At 35.4% G+C, this 16,672-nt stretch overlaps 1 long non-coding RNA gene across 1 annotated transcript; it reads left to right on the plus strand.

Annotated features, from left to right (window-relative positions):
* The first annotated feature begins 7,534 nt into the window (after positions 1-7,534).
* On the plus strand, positions 7,535-11,352 carry LOC144373512 (uncharacterized). The gene is made up of 3 exons (XR_013433167.1): positions 7,535-7,654; positions 8,788-8,854; positions 11,193-11,352. It is a non-coding gene; the product is annotated as an uncharacterized LOC144373512 (long non-coding RNA).
* Positions 11,353-16,672: the final 5,320 nt, after the last annotated feature.

Here is a 16,672-nt window from a genome sequence, read left to right on the forward strand (position 1 = left end):
AACTGTGGGTGGAGTTGCGTTTGTGCTTAGATGATCGCCATCATTAACCAATATGAAGACGCATTGGTGAAGTACCTGAGCCAGGAAGTGAAGAAAGGTGACCCTGTCACTGTGAAAGAGTAAGTAGCAAACAGCTCTGGGGTTCTGAGCTGTTTTAAGACCTTCCAGCAGCCTGCCAGGGAACTGAAATTACCACTGTTGAGCTACTCCCTGACCAGACAAAAGCAAGTGTGTGGTGTCACAACCACAATGCGCCAACCAAGAAAGAGAGGCTCCCAGGAGAAGGCAGGATAGCTGGGACATCTGTGTATAGAAAACAGAATTAGTTTATCTGCTTCATCATCAATGTGGATATTCTGTAAGTCAAAACACATGTCTTACAATAAAGAATGTGATCACTCAGAAGTTGAGGGTAGAGCCTAGGGAATGTTGGTTGGGGGGAAGTTTCTGATACCTATTGAGGAGGAATAGAAAGATACAATGCAGGTTATGCAACAACAAATCTCTTCATGGTTGCACTGATATTATCAGCAAAATGCAAAATATGAAATATTCCTACAACTTCTTCTTCCAATCTCAACAGAGATAAGGTCCCGAAAGGATACGGATTACAACTACCATGTCATTTGTTGTATAAAATGGGTAATTTTGACCCATGCACAACCTCTGATACTGTCTTGAGAAATCTGAAAGAATATGTTCACCAAGTTGTAAGCTCATCCAAGTACATTTTGAGGAGATTTTCAATGTTTTAAGTAAGGATATTCTTACTCATTCCCTTTTGCGAGATTCTGCCATTGGGGCCACCTTGGGTCCTGGAGTGCAGGACCTCTCAGGAGCTGTAGAGAAGGGGGGACAATGTTTCTGCCTCTAAGAACAGTGTGTTGCTTTTATGTGATGTGCTAGAGAGGAATCAGCTCTGGGCACAGACTGTGCTTAGGCAGGACCTAGGTCAAGGTCACCTATCTTGGATCCCCTAGCAGGAGTCAATTATAACACCCTGGTCCTGCTGAAGCTCCATACTTAATCATTTTTTATCATCTACACTCCACTCACTGATGTAATTTGTCTGATTATGGGTGTCTGTCTCTCTGTTACTGAACCCTTTGAGCTCACTGAGTGCACCCTAGTGTCCCTAACTCCTTTGGCACAGGGGCAGATGCCTCATGGCATTTGATAGGAGCATGAACTAGTCATTGAATCAACAGTTATATTTGACAGTGTGTGAATGTGCTCATATCACTTCTTCCAGCATGTGTAGAAGGAGAGTAAAGCAATACAGATTAAAAGTTTACATTTCTTTCTCTACTCAGAATATTCGGGAGCTACAGCATGGATGTGATCATTAGCACATCCTTTTGAGTTAATGTCAATTCTCTCAACAATCCATTTGTAAAAAAAAGCCAAGAGCATCTTTGGTTCAGATGTCTTCCATCCATTTTTTCTTATAATTAGTATGTGGACTACCATTTCTTTTTACTTTTAAAATAACAACTTCATTAAGATATTTTTTACATACTATATGATTCCTTAAAATTTAAAATTTCATATTTTTAGCATGTTAAATGATACATGCAGCCCTCACCATTGTCAAAACTCAGAAAACTCATTATCTTTTAACTGTCAGCTTCCAAAATTACTTACCTGAAACAAAATCACTCTATTTTCTGTTTCTGTAGCTTTGCATATAATGTATACATTATAAAAAATGGAGACATGTAATATGTGGTATTTTGTGATTCAAAATGTATCACTTAGTATTTTGTTTTCAAGTGAAATATATATCAATACTTCATGTTTATGGCCAAATAATATTACATTGTATAGACATAGCACAATTTAGTTATCCTTTCATCAGTTGATGGACATATGTATTATTTACACCTTTTGGCGATTGTGAATGATGATGTTATGAACATTAGTATGAAACTTGTTTGTGAACTCTAATTTTCAATTTCATCTGAGTGTATACTCAGGAGTGAAATTGCTGCCTTACAAAGTACTTCTGTCAGTGTTTTTTATAATAGCTGTACCATTTAATAATGTTACCAAAAATGTATGAGTGTTTCAATTACTTCACTTATTTTCTAAAACTTCCTGTTTCCATCTCTTATTTTAGACATTATAGTGGATTTGAGATGGCATCTTTTGTGGTTTTGATATGCATTTTCCTTTTGTTTTCTGATAACAAGCAATGTTAATCACTTTTTTATTTGTTCTTATTAGATATGAATGACGTATTTATAAAAGCATAAAGTATACCTTATTCTAATTAGGATGCCAGGCTTGTGGAGGTATATGATGTGGAGATTTACTATGATGTATTCATCTATACATATAAAAGATAAGTCAGATTCACTATTTTAAAGAATGTCTATCAATATCTTTTGCCCACAATTACCTGAAGCATTTGTTTTTTGTTTTGAGGCTTAAGAATTTTACTGGTGTGAGTCAGTACCATGTACCAGAGGAAAAAAAAATCGTGTGCTTCATTTGTGTACAATGTGTCAAAATGCATTCTACTGTCATGTATGAATAATTGTAACAAATTAAAAATAAAATAAAAAATAATTTTTAAATAATTCAATTGAAAAAAATACTTCTTCATATATTCTTTACACAGTCTCTTACCAGATTATGATTTGTAACATGTTTGTCCTGTTCTATAGATATCTTTTTACTTTTTTTATAGTGTCCTTTGAAGCACAAAGTTTTTAGTTTTTTTGCAGTTTATTCCTGTCATGAATGAATGAGCAGAATTTTTAAATCTTAAATGTATTAATCTCAAAGCTGTAGTGATCTCAAAAGAGAGCAATTTACAGTAGATGCATGAAATTTGATGCCATTTATATAAACGTTAAAAACTCAACAGGTTTTGGAAACTTACATTCAAATGATGTGTGATTTATGTCATTTCCTTTTATTATTTGTCTAAGTATCAAATCTAAGAATCGATTGAGACCATATGGACTTAGACACTTTTTATGGTCTACTACTAAAAATTGTAGTTTAGCTCTGATATTAAGGTTGCCCAACCATTTTAATTTAAGTTTACATTCAGGGACAGGTGAGGACAACATGTTATTCTTTTGCATATGTCTATGTAGTTGTCCCAGCACCATTTTTTGAAGAGTGTCTGCCACATTCAATGGCCATGGCATCTTTCTCAAACTTCCATGAGCCATAGACATGTGGGTTAATTTCTGGACTCTAAATCCTATTCCATTTATATATATGTTTACCCATCTTCCAGGACCACATTTTATTTTTGCTTTGGAGTAGGTTTTGAAATCAAGAAATGTGAGTCCTACAACTTTAATCTCATCTTTCAACATCATTTTAGCTATTCTGTGTCCCTTTGAATTCTATGTGAATTTTAAATAAACTTGCCAATTCCTCAAAGAAGCCAGCTAAGATTCTGTTTCAAATTCATTAGGATCTGCAAATCAATTTCAATACTATTGCCATTTGGACAATATTAAGTTTTCTGATCCAAAAACCTGAGATGTTTTTTTCTAGTCATGTAGATCCTCTTTCTTGTATTTCAAGAGTATTTTGTAGTTATTAGTGTGCTTGTTTTGCACTTTTGTTAAATTGATTCCTAAGTATTTTATTCTTTTTAATGACATTATAAAAATTATTTTTTCAATTCTTAGTTTTTCTTTTGGGTTGTTTGTTACAGTGTATAGAAATACAGTTTATTTTAGTTTACTGATTGTACATCATGAAATGCTGGTGAACTTGTTATTACTTACAGTACTCCCAGAGAAGTGATGAGAGAGGGATTCTTGTCACGTTCTTGATTTGGGGTGAAAATATTAAATTATTAAGCTATAAGTTTTCATAAATATCTTTTATCAGGTTTACAAAATTTTATCTTAGTCCAATGTGCTGAGTGTTTTATCACGAAAGAATGGTTTTGAGGATTATTTTTCCAGGGGAAGGGTTGGATTTGGTTTTTATCAAATGTTTTTTTTCTGCATCAATTGAAATAATCCTCTTATGTTGACTTTTTATTTTATGGATTTGGTGTATTACACAACCTCTTCCTGTGTTGTCTTTGCTTGGTTTTAGTATTAGGGTAATACTGGCCTTTTAGAATATATTTTATTCTAAAATATATTTATTTCATTTTAGAAATGCTCTTTTAATTTTGGAAGTGTTTGTGAATAATTGATATTAGTTCTTTATTTCATAGAATCTACTATGAATAATTTCTACTACTAACACAATCATGTTACATTTTTCAAGTTTATTCAGGTTGTATATTTAATTCTCAATCAATTTCTATAGCTTATGTCTTTAAGGATTTTGTGCATTAAAATATGTGAACAATCAAATTGTAAGAATTCTCTCATAATCCTTCTCCACTGTTAGTAATAATTTCTCCTTTTATTTCTCATGCTATTAATTTTATTCATTTCTTTCTTAATATTTATTTTATTTTTTAATTAACATGTATGTGTTATGGAAATAAATGGGGTTTCATATGATGTCTCAACACATATACACAGCATACACAAATGAAATACAGACTTTCTTTATATACCTTCTGCCATAAACCTTCCCAACCTATAATAATCACTATTATATATTCAGGTCAAATTTTTCACCTTTCACATATGAGAAAGAACATGTGGTACTTGTATTGATGTATCTAGTTTAGTTCATAAGCTGAATGTTCTCTAATTCTATCTACTTTTTGCAACAAAATACAAGATTTTATTCTTCTTTATGAATGAATGATCTATTGGGCACATATGTATATGTGTGTATATATATTTTATTATATTATAAATACATAAATTTATATTATAATATATAATAAATATATATGTATATATATATATTTATATACATATTATATATCACTTTCTTTATCCATTCATTAATGGAGTCCTAGATTTAATTCACATCTCAGATTTTCAGAATAATATAGGAATAAATATGGATGTACAGATGTTCCAATCATATAGATAAAAATAGATTAATATAAAATAGGTTTTATATATCTATTGAGTATTTCATTTATAAATAATACATAATATAACTAATTTTTAAAAACCTAACAATCAAAATCTCCAAGTAATTCAGTTTAAAAATAGGCAAACACTCTAAATAGTTATTTCTCAAAAGAAAAAACACAAATGACATAAAAATACATGAAAAACTATTCAAAATAATTTGGTGTCATAGAAATGCAAATCAAAACTACAATAAGACATCATCTCACCCTGGTTAGAATGACCATTATCAAAAAAAGAAAGAATGAATGAAAAAATAACAAATGCTGGCCAGATTAGGAGAAACAGTTCTCTTATATATTGTAGGTGGAAATGTACACTATTCTGGAAAAAAATGTGAAGATAACCAAAATAAACAAAAATACATATATGCGGGGGACCAGCCCCGGCGGGGTCCAGGGAGTCCTGAAGGAGGAGTGGTGTCGGCGAAATGATGAGACAGGAGTCGTTCCGTTTGAGCAATCTTCAGAGAGAGAGAGAGAGAGAGAGCTAAAGCTGCTTTTTTTGGGTCCCCTTTTTATTACAATTTTTCTCATCATTATAGATTCACAATACGTCATTGATTATATAATTTAAAACTTTTCCAAGACATGACATTTTCTTAACCATGATTGAGAGCACACTGATCTACATTCTTCCAGGATATGACCCCCAGCCATACAATCATCAAAGTACAGAATCATAAATAAAACATGTCACCAATTTACTTCCTTCAGATTTTCCCAAGATTTACTATTTTTACCAAGATATTTTATTTTTTTATTAACTAATGCCAAACTACCTAACCAGACTCTAATTCTCCTAACTAATCATTACCCTAAAGTACACTTGTACTTTATTTTTAATCTAAAATTCCCATCTAAAAAAGTCCCTTTAAATCTTATATTTAAAATATCTTAAAGTTTATGAGTCATCCTTAAAGCATATCAGAAACCTATACAACTAAAGACTTAAGAATTTCTAAACTTAAAAATCTAAATAAAATAATATTTATAACATTATTCTAAAACTGTGTCTTATAAAGCTATTTTAATTGATTCCTAAATTTATTCTCATAAAACTGGTTGAGCTGCTTTCTCAAAGAGTTTCTTTGTTTCTCAGTCAAGGTACACTAGTTCTCAAAGAATTTGTAACTCAGTCAAGGTACACTAGTTCTCAAAGTGTTTGTTTTTCAGTCAATGTGCACTAGTTCTCAAAGAGTTTGTTTTTCAGAGGATGATTGTTGTCTGATATTAGGTTTGTCTACAATGTACTAAGATAGAAGAATAGCCTTCTACTTTGTCCTTGATATGCTGAGGGGTGGGTAGCAGAACAGCTTCCAAGGCATGAACTACCTGTTCTGTTCTAGCCATCTGAAATTTAATTTGTTTGGCATTTAACATACTCATACCTCCTGTGAGAAACATAAGCATGATAATGCAAAGTCCCAATTACATAAAAAAAGGTCTCATGGCTTTGGTTACCCACCAACGAGCATGGCTTTGCCAGCATTCATCCTCACTGTGACCCTGTCAAGGAAGTGGGAGAGCGGCTTTGCCAAAACTTTTTCTCACTGTGACCCTGTCAAGACAGTGAGTGGGGGATCACCTTCACCAGATATACATTCTGATCCAGATGCCCACTTCTAGTACATACTGAGAGGAAATATCATCATATGAAACTGTTATCTCTTTGTATTTCTTGGTCAATCTGGCTAATGGTTTGGCGATTTTTATGATATTTTCAAAGCAGTAAGGTGACTTATAGACACGTTTTGTTTTCATCAATTTTATTTCTTTTCTATTTCATTTGTTTCAACTTGGGTTTTTATGATTTTCTTCCTTATGCTTGCTTTTTGTTTAATTTCCCCCTTTCACCATTTTATGATTTAATTTTATTTTTTAATAAAATTTATACATCTGTAGCTATATGTTTATGAGCACTGCTTTTGCAACTTCTCCTAAGTGTGATATAACATGTCTTCACCTTAATTAACCAAAAAACAACTTCTAGTTGCCTCAAGATACCATCATTGATGCTTGACAGCTGTATCTGGAAGTTTTATGGTTAATTTCCACTTTGGTATGAGTTTCCTGATTTTCCATCTGTTATTGATTTCTGGTTTCATTTCTTGACAGCTGAGGAACATAGGCCACATTGTACCTATCATGCCAACTTTTCCTAGAATGCATAATTAAATATAGCACAGACTATGAACTGGTTTACCCAGAGACCCTATTCCAATAGGGTAAGGGGCCAGGGAATGTAATCCTCTTCCTTTGCTCAGTCCTGTGGCATTTAAGGGGCCACTGATCCCCTGCTATGGTGGCTGCAACCCCATGTATGAAGTGCCCTTGCTCAGCCATGAACCAGACACCAGGTACTGGCCACAGAGGAAATAGCTTCTGGTGGAGAAAACTGATGATTTTTCTCTTCTGTATTTTTTAGAAAATGATCAATGCTCCTGGGATGTTGCCTTTTTATCAAGGTTTCTCTTTATTTTTTCTTTCACTTTTTTTCTAGTGATATTTCCATTCTTTAGACCAGTGTTTCAAGCATAAAGTGTCTACAGGTTTTCAAAAAGTGTTCTGGATTTTTAAAAAAATGCTGTAATAAGGATGAAACAAAAACGCCTAGAAAATAAAGAAAAGGTAAAACCTGGTGGTGGTGACATGACAATGTTCGCTTTCTGATCATTTATTTGCTGTGTACATCTGAATTGTGCATATACAAATGTACATGTAATTTTGTAAGTGGTGCTGGGGATTGAATTCAAGGCCCCATATATGCTAGGCAAATACTGAATCACTGAGCTTCATTCCTTAGTCCCTCTCTGTGCATTTTTTAAAGTTGATGGAATACTTTAAGATTTGCACTGGAGAATTTTTACATTTTGGTTAGAATGAAGAGCAAATTTTAAAAAGGCAAACTGATAATGAGTAAGATTGACAATGTTTGATACAATAATAGACATGATGTTATATCTTGAAAAAATATCATTCAAATAAAAACCTTATCATTTCCCTCCCATTCAGTAAACTGTCAAAATAAAAATCCTATTTCAAAATGATTTTACTGTTAAAAAGTATTCCCCAAATCTTAAACTGGTGAACAATCGTTACAATTCCAAGCCCTTTACATCTTAGTTGGCACATTCTACAAAGGAAGGTCCTATTGGGTACCTGGTGAAGTATGTGTATGTTAAATCTGACTCTTTTCCTGTCCACAATCAGGCTGTGCTCTTCATGACCATCAACGTGATATGCTAACCAGCTTTGCTTTCTGCTTTGCCTGGAGGTCAGCACAAGAATGTCTCCAGGTCAGGGAGGCAGGACAGCCATACCCAAGTGTGACTGAAGATTGAATCATGTACCTAATGGGTGGAGAATTAGATGATACACAAACAAAAGCTACTAATCATCTTTGAAACTACCAAGTGTATTCAGTGTGGCCATTGAATAAGAATGAAGGCAAACTAAAAGAATTTAAGTCCAGGACCACTTTCTGGGCAAGCAGGTGTAACAGGAAAAGGAGACAAACCAAGCATTAGGGAGAGCAAAGACCACAGATATTGGACACCATAGCTGGATTTCTCTCAGAAAAATATCTTGTTTTCCATGGTTTATACATGCATGTTTTGTTCACTGGTGGTTTGTGCAACCCTAGCCAGACTTCTGGACTTAAAGGACCCACATTCTAAGAAGGGAGGTGAAATGCTACATTCCAGATGTACTTCTGACTTTATGACTGATTTTGTCATTTCCATTTTCATTTCTGCTTCCAGAACTGCATTGATTTTCTCCAGTTAATGATTAATTCCCAGAATTCCCAAGACAAGGAGCCCTACCAAGGTAACCAAGAATGTTTCATGGTCCATTGACAGGGAAATTCAAATAAGCAAGTTATCCTGAAAATATACATGTTTTCTAGAGAAAATAAATTTCCACCAAATTGCAGGAAGATACACATTTGGATTTTGCAAATGGTACCCACATGTACTGTCTAGAATCATACAGGTGTAACAAGGCTCAAAAATTGAAGGGAAACTAGGAGAAAGCATTTCAGTCATGAAGTTAGTCTGTTGTCTTTTTACCATTGACATCAGAACAAATGCTGATTCGAAGCTTCATTTAGATGCCCTGAATCAGAACCTCTGCCTGGATATTTGCATTTGTACATACAATCAGGAGGTTCACTGTCCCAGTAGTGGTGAGGGTCAATGGCAGTACTGGGTGAAAATGTGTTCACTAGCTTCACCTGATATTAAGATTAACTTTTTCCCATGTAATTCATAAGAATGTTGTGGGGGAGACCTCTTATACTGTGTAAACTTCCTATTCCTCAGCATACTTTCACCAACTAGTTTTATCATACATGAATGATTTTTGATATAAAGCATTTGAATTATGTTTACAAACTGCTATCTTTATCATTCTATCATCTACCTACATTTATGAGTTGGTATTAGATTGTAAGAGAGTTCCATTTTTATTTATGTCAGTATAATGTTATATACTATGGATTTATTCTCTTGCTATCAATTTTTATTTTTATGGTCAAATTCTCTTGGGCTTAAGTCTTTTAACAACTTCTCCCTTCTCCTTCTGTTCCTTCTCCCTCCCCTCTTCCTCATCTTATATTTTGATTGTTAAAATTGACTATATTTTATAGCAGTTTTAGTTTCATAACAAAACTGAGAAGAAGGTGTAGAGATTGCCCTTATCCATTTTTTTTTCTAAATTCATATGTTTTCCTAATTACAAATATCCTTCACCAAAATGATATATTTTCCATAATCAATGAACCATCACAGATAAGTCACCTTACCCCTAAGTTCATAGGTTAACATAAGGGTTTTGGACACATTAACATAAGGGTTCTTGCACTGGACACATGGCTATGGAGCTTTTGGCATGTAGGTAATGTTACTGAAGAAGTGTACTTTCTATTGTTATTTAGATTTAATTCATTAAAATTTAAATTTAGATAGACACATATGGTTAGTGGCTACCAGATTGTACTGAACAGTTGTAACTTAAGTTTATAATCCAATTTCATTTCACTATCATTGGGTTTATACCAGTAGTGGGGAAAACTCGATTTGAGATTTCCCACAATAGCATCATAGAAAGCTTCTGTAAGCTAGAATTCCATGTAGATGTTTCTCACACTTATTTTGCATTATTTTTTGTTATGAATTACATGGTTGGAATGTATACCATGTTTATTTCAGGTATTCGAGTATCAACAAATTCTAATCATTTCTCTAATCAATGAGATGAATACTTGAATATGACTTTTCAGGAGAAAAGTCAAGAGAAACAACACCTTCTATCACAAAGGCCGTTTGATGATTATGAAGTTCAGCAAATAGAGGGGATGTGTACTAGGAAAGATGACATTCAGCTCAAGATTGATAAGCAATGTTAATTCCACTCACTTAACCTCATCGTCCTATGGCTTCTGCCTAATACCCTGTATCAACATATTCTTTCTTGTGTGATTTTAATACCACTCATTAGACTCTGGTTAATCACTACTCTTCTGAGTTTATTTTCTCTGTATAGTTTCTACACACCCTGAGGTCATCAAATTTTAAGACTGGTGCCCCAGGTCTTCTATTACCTGATGATTCTTAGGCTAATTTGTGCACAGGGTTGACCACATCTCATGAAAGTTCAGATTTAAATTTGGTAGCTCTAGAGCGAAGCTTGAGACTCTGTGTTTCTAATAAGCTCCTTGAAGATGTCCATGCTGCTGGTCCATGGACCACAGTTTGTGCAGAAAAATTTCTCTGTGGCTTAGTATAGTTCTGTCAATCATGGCCTTTATTTTTCCTGCAAAGATGCCAGTATTGCAAATGCTTTCAAAGTTCTTCAACCTACATTCTAGATAGAGTAAGTTTATTTTTTTTCCCCAGGGGAATAGTGCTACCCACTATTTATAGCTAAACAACTTTCATGATATGCAAGGCACAGTTGAAAAACACTGTTTGTTTGACATCCATACTGTCCCTTGAAATCACCCAGTTGTGTTCGTGGTGGGGTGGTGGCAGAATGAGGAACATTATGAATTGCTCTTTCAGTTTTTCCTCATGGGATTTTGGATCATCATTCTGATTTATCTTCATGTAAACTGTAAAGTGTGCATGAACCTGCTTAGACCAAATTGTCTTTCCTCTCCTTTTAGGTCTATCAGATCTGGAGATTGCAGCCCAGTCTATTATCTTTATCTTGGCTGGCTATGAAACCACTAGCACCACTCTTTCATTTATTATGTATCTACTGGCCACCCACCCTGATGTCCAGAAGAAGCTTCAGCAGGAGATTGATGAGACTTTTCCCAATAAGGTGAGTGAATGGCACCTGGAGGGGAGAAGAGAGTTAAAATCTCTGGGCATATCAGTTTGCCATTGGGCAGTTCTAAAATCATGATGGTTATTAAATGCTTTGTAAATGCTATGGTATTTTACCAATATGAGTTATTTGAGGAGCTCTGAAAACATCAGTGTACTGTGTCAACAGAGTTTTAAGTCATTTCCAAATCTTAATTTACAAAAATTTCTTTCTTCCAGGCACTTGTTACATACGATGTACTATTTGAGATGAAGTATCTGGACATGGTGGTGAATGAAACTCTCAGATTATATCCAATTATTGAGATAATTTTGAGAGTCTGTAAAAAAGATGTTGAACTCAATGGGGTGCACATTCCCAAAGGAACTAACGTGGCTATACCAATATATAGTCTTCATCAAAACTCCACGTACTGGCCAGAACCTGAAAAGTTCTACCCTGAAAGGTACAGGGCTCCTGAGAAAGGAAATCAACCCATAATACGCTGTTTCACACATATTCTGAGGTCTTTTAGTGCAGATGGCATACATGTGATTTTAAAGTTTTCTTGTTGTAAGAAAATTTTAAAAAGTTTTTTACAAAGTGGTAATTGTTTTAGAAAACAAACATTAAAAAAAATAAATGACTATAGCCATTTAAGGCCCTAGAACATCAAGATAAGCCCTATCTATCATTAATGTGATAAATGTCAGTAAAAACATTTTTATTTAAATGTGTAGTTTTTAAAGACTGAAATGCTATCACATTTCATTTGATTTTGAACTGTTTTTTATTTTATTTATCAGTAATCTATAAACCTTTCTGCCACTTGACCACTCTCTTATTTTAAGTGCTTATCTTTTTTAATCGTTTTAGGGTTTTTTCCTGTTTACGTTAGCTCCTTGAATTTTCTACCAGCTTTAGGAAGCACTGCTATCTTCCACTTGATTAAACATTGCTTCCTGGTTCCTCCAGCACAATTGTTAAATACAAGTTAAGGCCTGAGAACCCTCCCCCATCCAGATGGTTTAAGCAGCCTCACTGAGCATGGAGAGAGCTCAGATCCTCTGAGTCTTGTCTCTGGAGTGTTCTGGGCCAGCTTCTCATACTCTCCACAGTTGATGACTCTTTCAAAGCCAAGTAACCTGCCCCCAAGACACCTGAGATATTCATCCTTAAATATGTCTTGACCTTGGTCTTCTGAAAATTTGGATCCAAACTCACAGTTTGCACTCTGGAAAGAGTTACTGTTTTCCTGTTGTTGTACTGAGGAGCAAAATAGAGAAAGTTTTCAGGGTAGTGTCTGGGTCGTCAGGTGGCATGGGATCAAGACTTCTCTTGGCCCCTAACTTTACACTTTTTGATTAGAGTGACCTTGTCTTGTTGGTTATGAGTTCCTCAATGCCAGTTTCCTCCAATTTCAGCACTTCCAACTTTTGAACTTTACAGATACAAAATCAGAGATTACACATCTCTTTGATTCACTGAGGCATGATAAGATACTACGTGCTTAAGGTGCATCAGGGACTAGACCAGGATGAGGAAAATTACAAAGATGTGTGGTATGGAGGACTCTTGGCATACACACAAGCATAATCTACAGACAGCAGTTTGGAAAACACATTCAATGCTTCCGCATCTGCTCATCATCTGCTCAAACAATTATCAACCAACCTCATCAGACCCTCCACACACCACACACCCTCCAAGAGATTCCATGTTACTTTGAATCACAATCACCTCTAAATTTGCCAAAATGTTCTCAAATATATAAAAATACACTTAAAAACAATCACAATGTCATTATCACTTTCTCCAAATCAACATTTCTCCTTAAAGTAATAAAATAACCAGGGCTCAATTTAAATAAAACCTGGGTTCAACATTCCAGGAATTATTTGTAACCTGATGAGACAGACTCAGAAGACAATGATAATATTCTATGGGGAGAGAGGAAGAGACAGAAGGAGAAGGAGAAAAAAGACGAATGAGGAGGAGGTAGAGGGAGAGAGGAATTGGGAAAAAGAAGGGAGAGAGGAAGGAAGGGAGACAAGAAGATCCAGAAAAAAAGGAGTATAGAGAAGAGAGGTAATTATAGTAGGAGCATTTTCTCCTCCTTCATCAATAAAAATATGAAATGCAGGAGTGGGGGTTAAGGCAGGAACACACTTTTCTTCATTTATATGCTCATTTTCTAATTTTTTTCAGAGTGTGTGTGGATCACAATCCTGAATATAATTTCATTACTTAAAGACATATTTTCTTTTAAATAGCATTCATCACATCTTAACAAGAGAGAGAGCTCCTCTAGTGTAAGTAGAATGAAAAAGTTCTGTAGGTTTCAATTCTTATAAGCAAAGTCACAGCAGGATTTCAGTGATCATTCCACAAAAGAATCCTGTGTTTTGCTGCTTCTACCTACTCTGATATGACTATTCTATGTATAACCTAAGAGATCATCATCTTTTCTCAAGTAGATTATATGAAATAAGCAACCCTTTCCTCATTAAGGGAGAAAAATCCTTTTTTTGGCATTTTGTGTGAAATATATTGTTTCTACTGATTCATACTTTTTCATTTATATCCAGTTATTTAAATACTGAGATATGATTATAGGTATTATCCACACCTCATGTTTGATAGGAGAATGACAATGAAATAAACACTTAATTTGTGTAATATAAATATACAGATTCTTATCAGCATTAAGAAGAAATGCAAAAGAATGGCAGTGTGTGTTCCTGAGAGTTGTCAACATGGTCATTATTGGTCTTTATCCTTTTTCACTCCACAGTCCATACTGCCTTGGTTCAGAGCTTATCATTGTTCCTGGTCAGGTGGGTGACCCAAACCTTCTTCTCTGAAGTATCTGAGCCCTTATCAGTGTGACCTGACTTGGGCTTTAGTTTCCTATTGTCCTCCATCACAGGACCTGGGAGTTTAAATAGTTACTGAGAAAATGTCCTATGTCACACTTGCTCTTTCTCTCTGTGTTGTGTTGTAGCAACTCAGTTTCCCTTCCTAGTCAGAATTAATCACTCCATGCCACAGAGTGACCTTCTTCTTCACCTGTTGATTCAGCTATAATGAGAATCCTAAAGTAGCTACCTCAACTCTCAGAGATAAACTTTACCCTTGATGCCATGTCCTGTTTGTTCACGGATCTATTGGGCAGATGCCAGGACTGAGTGAGGAAACAGGGGCTGATATCCAAAGTTTAGGTTAACCCTTTTTTGCATAAGAATCTCTATCCAGTGGGTGGTAGTAATGAGTATTTCTTTCTTGTTTCCATAAGAAAATAAAATCACTTTGTGTCTGGGTGGAAGAATCTCTCCCTTTGTGGCTAAGAGTTTTCTAAAGCAGCACAACAGAAATGTTAGTGTTTCATGGACATCAATCTTATAGGGAGAGAACACACTCTCATTTCTATCCACTGAATTCTTGGGGGTCTGATCCTATGAATTCTTGCTTTGGTAGAAGAAGTACCATAAATTAGATGCAGACGTCGAGCATGTATCACATCCTGGAGGACATTGCTCCAGCAATGAGAGGTGTTGTCATCTAGGTGTTACTTGAGGCAGAGTCTTTCAAGGGTATTTTACCATTCTATCAGGTTCTGTGTTTCAGGAAGATGGAGGACCTATGTTAATTATAACAAATCCCATGAACACAGGCCACATTACACACTTGTTTGCTGTGAATGGAGCTCCTTGTTCAGAAGCAATGCTGCATGGATTACCCTTATGGTGAATAAAGCATTCTGTGAGTCCAGAGATGGTAGTTCTGGCAGCAGCATTTCAGGAGAGGAAGCAAAATCCATACCAAGAGTGAGTGTCCAGTCCAGAAAAAAAAAGGAGGAGTGTCCCTTTCATGCTGAATGTGGTCCAATGTCATCAATGTGCTATGCAGTGGCTGGCTGATCACCCCAGGGAATGGTGCGATGTTGGGAACTCACGATTGTCTTTGCTGTTAGCCATGGGTATTCAGCAGTGGCTTCAGACAGATTTGCCTTGGTGAGTGTAAGTTTATCATGATCAATCCAGGGATAAACTTTACCCCAGATGCCATGTCCAGTTTGTTCATGGATATATTGGGCAGATGCCAGGACTGAGTGAGGAAACAGGGGCTGATATCCAAACTACTGGTTAACCCTTTTTGGAATAAGAATCTCTATCCCATGGGTGGTTTTCATAAGAATATTTTTTTCATATATATTATCCAGAGAATCGTGAACTTCCAGGATATTAAAGGGAACACATGTATCAGAGGAATGAATGTCTCCCGTAGGCAACGTAAAGAACTTTGGGTTTTCTTCTGGAGAAAGGGTTAAGGTGTTTGCCTTCATGCTGCATGTATTGTATTTAGTTACACAGGTATCATTTTTGTATTTGAAGGTTAACCTGACTTATGGAGGTGTGCATGTGTACCAAAAAGACAGAAGATGGACTGCAGTGACTTTGTGATGTGTGATGTTTTCTAGGATGAACTACATCTCACCAAATTCCCTCTAATCCATCGTTTCTGTTTAAGGTGGGTCTCAAGAGGAGCTACCTGGGAGATTAGAGGGCAGAAGGGAAGCAGCCATCCTGTAGTACTAATACATTTTTGCTGGTCTGCTGGCTCACACCTCACTGGTAGGGAGCAGTGGCTGGGCCTGCAGTTACTCTATCTTCCCCAGGATTCTCCCTTAAGCTCTTGGAATTCTGGGCTAGGGGTGTGCATTCAGCTTCATTAGAAATCTGACCTAAATTTCCAATGTGCCTGTATGATCATACCATATGGATCTCATCTTTATGTATAGCCACAAGTAACTAATAAAAAAAACATAAATAAATAGCATATCAGAAGAGCAGAGGGAAGGAATCAGAAGAAGGGAGGAGGAGAGGGAAACGGGAAGTATGGAGACTGAATTGAGGACTATTTTATGCTTTTTAATTATGTCAAAAGAATCCCTAATATTTTGTAGAATTCAAAAGAGCCAATACAAAAAGAAGAACCTTAGTGCCTAATTCTATAGACAAACAGACTGACTCTTTTTGTTTTCTCTTGTGGGGTCACAGCTCATGCTTTAGGATTTTGTCTGTCTTTGTCTGCCCTGCTTTGTACTGTCTTCCCTTTCTACTGCTTGTCCTGTAGAGTTTAAATTTCCACATCAGACTTAAACATGACAGCAGTATACCAACTCCTTAACCAGCTTCCACAAAGAAATAAGGCCAAAGTTCTGTAACACAACCATTAACAATTACATGCATAACTAACAACATCTTAGTGGTTCAGCTGCTCTTATTAGAACCTGCCTGGTAAAACAGGAAACATAATCCAACAACCATAAAA

This window comes from Ictidomys tridecemlineatus, unplaced genomic scaffold, assembly GCF_052094955.1.
Source record: "Ictidomys tridecemlineatus isolate mIctTri1 unplaced genomic scaffold, mIctTri1.hap1 Scaffold_42, whole genome shotgun sequence".
In the NCBI taxonomy this organism is placed as follows: domain Eukaryota; kingdom Metazoa; phylum Chordata; class Mammalia; order Rodentia; family Sciuridae; genus Ictidomys; species Ictidomys tridecemlineatus.